Raw genomic sequence first — 6,482 nt, 5'->3', positions numbered from 1 at the left:
GGTCCTGCCCGTTGTTTGCTCTGTGACCTTGGGCAAGTCACTTAACTTCTCTGTGCCTCAATTTCCTCAACTTTAGAAAGGGGATATCCCTTCTCATTCCTATTTAGACTGTGAGCCCCATGCAGAACAGGGACTGTGTCTGACCTATTTAACTTGTACCTACCCCAGCACTTAGAACAGTGTTTGACACATGGTAAGCACTTAACAAATACCATAAAAAAAGTTCTGAAATCACATCTCCCCTAGGTAAGGCTGTCTCCAATTGATTTCTAATCTCCCCTCATATTTCCCAATTGCTATTTCATCACTTCTGTGCCGCCTAACCACTTATGTACTCCTAACCCCTTCAGCATTTATGTACAGGTTGTGCCTCTGTTAGCACGTTGTGGACAGAGAATATGTCCACCAACTAACATCCTCGAATTTGAGTTTCACACTGAAACATGCTACAGTGCTCTGCACACAGTAAGCACAGAATACATACCATTGATGGTGATGTTTGTTTTTGTTTGTATTTATACCACTGATGGTAGAAGCAGCATGGCTCAGTGGCAAGAGCCCGGGCTTGAGAGTCGGAGGTCATGGGTTCTAATCCCGACTCCACCACTTATCAGCTGTGTGACTTTGGGCAGGTCACTTCACTTCTCTATGCCTCAGTTACCTCATCTGTAAAATGGGGATGAAGACTGTGAACCCCATATGGGACAGAGACTGTGTCCAACCTGATAAATGTGGAGCTATTCTAGGTCTGAGAACAGTGTTTGACATATGGTAAGTGATGAATAAACAATAATAATAATAATAATGGTATCTGTTAAGCGCTATGTGCAAAGCACTGTTCTAAGCGCTGGGAGAAGACAAGGTGATCAGGTTGTCCCACATGGGGCAGGGAGTGTCTCTATCTGTTGCCGAATTGTACATTCCAAGCGCTTAGTACAATGCTCTGCACACAGTAAGTGCTCAATAAATACGATTGAATGAATGAATTTCTCCTTTTCTTTATTTTAGTGTCGGTCTCCCTGGTTATATAGTAAACTCTTGAGGGGTGGTGATCGTGTCAATTCATTCTACTGTATTCCCTCAAGCAGCAATTTAGTGATCTGAACACTATAGACACCCAATAAATACTGTTATCGATGATTATTAATGAACAGCAAATAGATTCTTCTTAGAGACTCCTTTTTCTAAATAAGCAGCAAGGCAGGGACTGGCAAGGTCTATAAAACTGTATGTGTCCAAACTTTTTTAGGGTATATAACTCCTGAATCTATTTCAGAAGGAATTATTTTAATGTGTTGTTGGGATAACAGTGCATTTTTACTGACTAATTCCATAAATGATTTCAAAATCATTTGTATATATGGAACATAATCACTAAATACCACTATTTTGCAAGTGAGAGGAAATGAAAAAGGAGGGCATCAGTAAAGCTTTAGAGAGTAACTGAAAGTCAGTGATAGTAATATAATTCCACGAAACGGTGGTGGAGTTGAAAATATTTAATGGTTTGAAAAATAACACAGAATTGGATGAAGGAAGCACACGAGTAGATACCTTTGTAAGTGTTAACATGTTATACCATATGGCCTCTCCCTTGTAGAAATCTTGACTCTTCTTTACCCCAGTTTCTTCATATGTAAAATGGAGATGCGATTCCTTTGTCCCCAGAATCTTACTGTGTTGTTATGTTTATATCTACGAGGGCTAATTAGCCTCATAAAAAATTACCCATCTGTAGTAGAGCAACATGCGTTCCTTGAAGTTCTTCCTCCTCACCTTGTAAGTTTCTCCATTTGAAACAGGTGACACCTTCCATTTTGTCATTTATCTAGCTGTCTTTTGAGTTCAAAGATAACGTTTCTGGAGAGGAGATTTTGTCAGTGTGCACGGGTGGGGCTGATAAAACGGACGTGTGGCTGATGGTCTCTTCAAAGGGTGTCCTTTATTCTCCTGCAGAATTTGTTCCCCCAGAGTCTATTTGTGTTTCTCCTCTCTGGCGTATTAAGTTCCTGAAAACTCTGTTCCAAGATCATTACCCATTTCTGATTGCTAGATTCTAGGCAGGTAACTCTCCTGCTGCATTTTCCAGCTATCCATTTCCCTGCCTGCCACCTGGCTGGAGATTTTCCTCTATTGTATCGCTAAAGCATTTCTTCTGTTCACCTTATTTACAGTTGTGCTATTTCAGCATACCATAAAGCATTTCTTTGGTTATCCTGCTGTCAACCATTGTCCTCCCATTGCACTCGCAGAAGAGATGTGATGTGACAAGCACTGCTTCGACACTGGTGGACTGCAGTATGGGACTTGATTGTCTGTGATCCCGTCTTGCCATTTGATGTTAAATATAGTGTGCTAATGGTGTTGGTGGATCTGCTCCAGAAGACTGATGAGGAATCTGTGGTAATTCCAGGTCTCACTGCGTTAAAGAATCAATCAATCAGTAGTCTCCCCTCCTTCAAACCTTCAAAACTTTATTCAGGTCACATCTCCTCCAAGAGGCCTTCCACGATCAAGCCCTCTTTTCCTCAGCTCTCTCTCCCTTCTGCATCGTCTATGAACTTGGATCTGTGACTTTTGGGCACTTGATATTCACCCTGCTTTCAACCCCACAGCACTTATGTACATTTCTATAATTGTATATTATAAATTATTAATTTATATTAATATCTGTCTCCCACTCTGTCAGCTGATTTTGGGTGGGAACATATCTACTAACTCTGTTACACTGTACCTTCCCAAGTGCTTAGTACAGTGCTCTGTACATAGTGATAATTATTATTATGGTATTTGTTAAGCAGCGAAGTTAGAGAAGCAGCGTGGCTCAGTGGAAAGAGCCCAGACTTGGGAGTTAGAGGTCATGGGCTCTAATCCCGGCTCCGCCACTTGTCAGCTGTGTGATTTTGGGCAAGTCACTCAACTTCTCTGGGCCTCAGTTACCTAATCTGTAAAATGGGGATGAAGACTGTGAGCCCCATGAGGGACAACCTGATCACCCTGTATCTATCCCAGTGCTTAAAACAGTGCTTTGCACATAGTAAGCGCTTAACAAATACCAACATTATTATTAAGCACTTACTATGTGCCAAGCATTGATTAGAACAGTTCTAATCACTGGGGTAGATTCACAGTTATCAAGTTGGGCACAGTCCTAGTCCCTCATGGGGCTTACATTCTCAATCCCCATTTTACAGATGAGGTAACTGAGGCCCAGATAAGTTAAGTGACTCACCTAAGGTCACATAGCAGACAAGTGGTGAGTCAGGATTAGAACCCATTACCTCTGACTCCCAAGCCCAAACCACTAGGCCATGCTGATTCTCATATAAACACTCAATAAATGGCACTGAATGAATGAATGAAAAGTGTTTACTATGTATGGAGTGCTGTACATGATCTTGGGAGAGTGCAATACAATAAAATTGGTAGACGTGATCCCTGACCTCAGAGAGTTTACACTCTAATAGATAAAGAAGACTGGACTTTCTCATTACTCTGTATAACTGCATTGTGGTCTAATTCTGGGTTCCTTTTTGGCACGGTAATCTTGCTTGGAATCCCCTGAAGGATATATTCAGTTTCCTTCCTCTTTGCCATTAGACAGCATCCTCAAGCATCAGAACTCAGCAGCAGCATCCAATTCTCTGTTGCTGTTGTGGATCTTGGACTGTGCAGAGGTTTGGACAGGTGCATCTGGTAATAAGAATAACAATAATAATAATAGTTGTATTTCTTAAGCACTATGTGCCAAGTTCTAGGCTAAACTCTGGGGCTGATATAATGTAAGCAGATAAGACACCATCCTTGTACCACATGGGGCTCACAGAATGTAAGCAGATAAGACACCATCCTTGTACCATATGGGGCTCACAGTTTTAGGAGGAATGATAACAGATATCTAATTTCCATTTTTCAGATGAGGTAACTGAGGCACAAAGAAATTAAATGTCTCGCCTAAGGTCATACAAGAAGAAGAGTTATGATTAAAACCCAGGTCTCCTGACTTCTAGTCTTGTAGTCTTCCCACTAGGTCCCCTCAGTCAAACTCAACCCTCTCACCACATTCTTCCTCGGTTGATCTCACACCACCCTGCCCTGCCTCTGCTGTGAAACGTCACTGGCAGAAATCCAGGCACCAAGCCAACTTCAGCCTCTTAAATTCATCTGTACTTGTTATAACCCTGTCCCCTCTCATGCTCAGCCACACTACTTCTCCTTCTTCATTATCTCCCACTCTTTTGTCCACATTAACTATTCCAGACCTTCATCTCCCTCCTAAAACCCATGAAGCCCCCAAACACCCTCCTCACACCAATGACTTGGCCAACTACTTTGTTAACCAAATTGAGACTTTCAAACGTTACCTTCCTCAAATTTTCCCCTCACTTACCCAGTTCTCTCCTGCCACCCCACATCCACTTTCTCATCCTCATTAGCCACCTCTCAAGAAGAGAACTACAACCTGCTTTAAAACCCACCCTCTCCATCTGCACTTCACACCCTTTCATTCATTAATTCATTCAATAGTATTTATTGAGTGCTTACTATGTGCAGAGCACTGTACTAAGCGCTTGGAATGTATAAATCGGTAACAGAGACAGTCTCTGCCCTTTGACGGGCTTACAGTCTAATCGGGGGAGACAGACAGACAAGAACAATGGCAATAAATAGAATCAAGGGGAAGAACATCTCATTAAAACAATAGCAAATAAACAGAATCAAGGTAACGTACATCTCATTAACAAAATAAATAGGGTAATGAAAATATATACAGCTGAGCGGACGAGTACAGTGCTGACGGGATGGGACGGGAGAGGGGGAGGAGCAGAGGGAAAGGGGGGAGAAGAGGGTTTAGCTGCGGAGAGGTGAAGGGGGGTGTAGAGGGAGCAGAGGGAAAAGGGGAGCTCAGTCTGGGAAGGCCTCATGGAGGAGGTGATATTTAAGTAGGGTTTTGAAGAGGGGAAGAGAATGAATTTGGCAGAGGTGAGGAGGGAGGGCATTCCAGGACCGCGGGAGGATGTGGCCCGGGGTCGATGGCAGGATAGGCGAGAACGGGGGACTGTGAGGAGGTGGGCGGCGGAGGAGCGGAGCGTGCGGGGTGGGCAGTAGAAAGAGAAGGGAGAAGAGGTAGGAAGGGGCAAGGTGATGGAGAGCCTTGAAGCCTAGAGTGAGCAGTTTTTGTTTTGTACAGAGGTTGATAGGGAACCACCCACTGGAGGTTTTTAAGAAGGGGAGTGACATGCCCAGATGTGTGCCTATTCTTCATCCCTCTCTGACCACAATTTTCAACATCCAAACCTCTCATCTAACTTAAAACAAACTCACATTTCCCTTATCTTAAAAATGATCTCCTCTGGACCTCACTGCACCCTCTGGCTTTCATAATAATAATTATGGTGTTTGTTAAGCGCTTCCTCTGTGCCAGGTACTGTACTAAATGCTGGAGTGGTTACAAACAAATCAGGTTGGACACAGTCCATGTTCCACATAGGACTCACAGTCATAATCCCCATTTTACAGATGAGGTAACTGAGGCACAGGAAAATTAAGTGACTTGTCCAAGGCCATACACCTGGCAAATGGCAAAGCAGGGATTAGAATTTATGACCTTTTGACTCCCAGGCCTATGCTCTAAGCAATTACGCCATGCTGTTTCCATAGTTTCATCAGATCACCCTCCTCTCATTCCCACCCAAACTCCTAGAAGACATCCCCATTTGCCTCTACTCTCTCTCCTTCAATTCTCTTCTCAACCCTCTACATTCTGATTTCAGCCCCCTTCAGACCACCGACATGGCTCTTTCCAAGGTCACCACTGACCTCCTTCTTGCTAAATCTAACTGACTCTACTCTGTTTTAATTTTACTTGATCTCTCAACTGTCTTTGATAAAATGGGTCATCATGTTCTCCTGAAAATCTATCTTTGGTTTTTCTGACACTTTTCTTTACCTGTTCACTTCTTACCTCTCTGACCGATCCTACTCATTCCCCTCTGTGAGCGCTTTCTCTGCCTCCCACCCCCGAGCAGTGGGTGACCCTCCAGGCTCTGTTGTAGGTATCTTTCTCTTCTCAATCTACACTCTCACCTATGGGAAACTCATGAGCTCATTCATTCATTCAATAGTATTTACTGAACGCTTATTATATGCAGATCACTGTACTAAGCGCTTGGAATGTACAATTCGGCAACAGATAGAGACAATCCCTGACCAGCGACAGGCTCACAGTCTAATCGGGGGAGACAGACGGACAAAAACAAGACAACATAATCTCGATAAATAGAATCAAGGGGATGTACACCTCATTAACAAAATAAATAGGGTAATAAAAATATATACAAATGAGCACAGTGCTGAGAGGAGGGGAAGGGAGAAGAGGAGGAACAGAGGGAAAAGGGGCTTAGCTGAGGGGAGGTGAAGTGGGGAAAGGGGAGGGAGCAGAGGAGAAGCAGAGGGAGCAGAGGGAAAAGGGGTAGCTCAGT

Source organism: Ornithorhynchus anatinus, chromosome 4 (assembly GCF_004115215.2).
Source record: "Ornithorhynchus anatinus isolate Pmale09 chromosome 4, mOrnAna1.pri.v4, whole genome shotgun sequence".
NCBI lineage: Eukaryota > Metazoa > Chordata > Mammalia > Monotremata > Ornithorhynchidae > Ornithorhynchus > Ornithorhynchus anatinus.
This window is presented reverse-complemented; position numbering follows the sequence as displayed.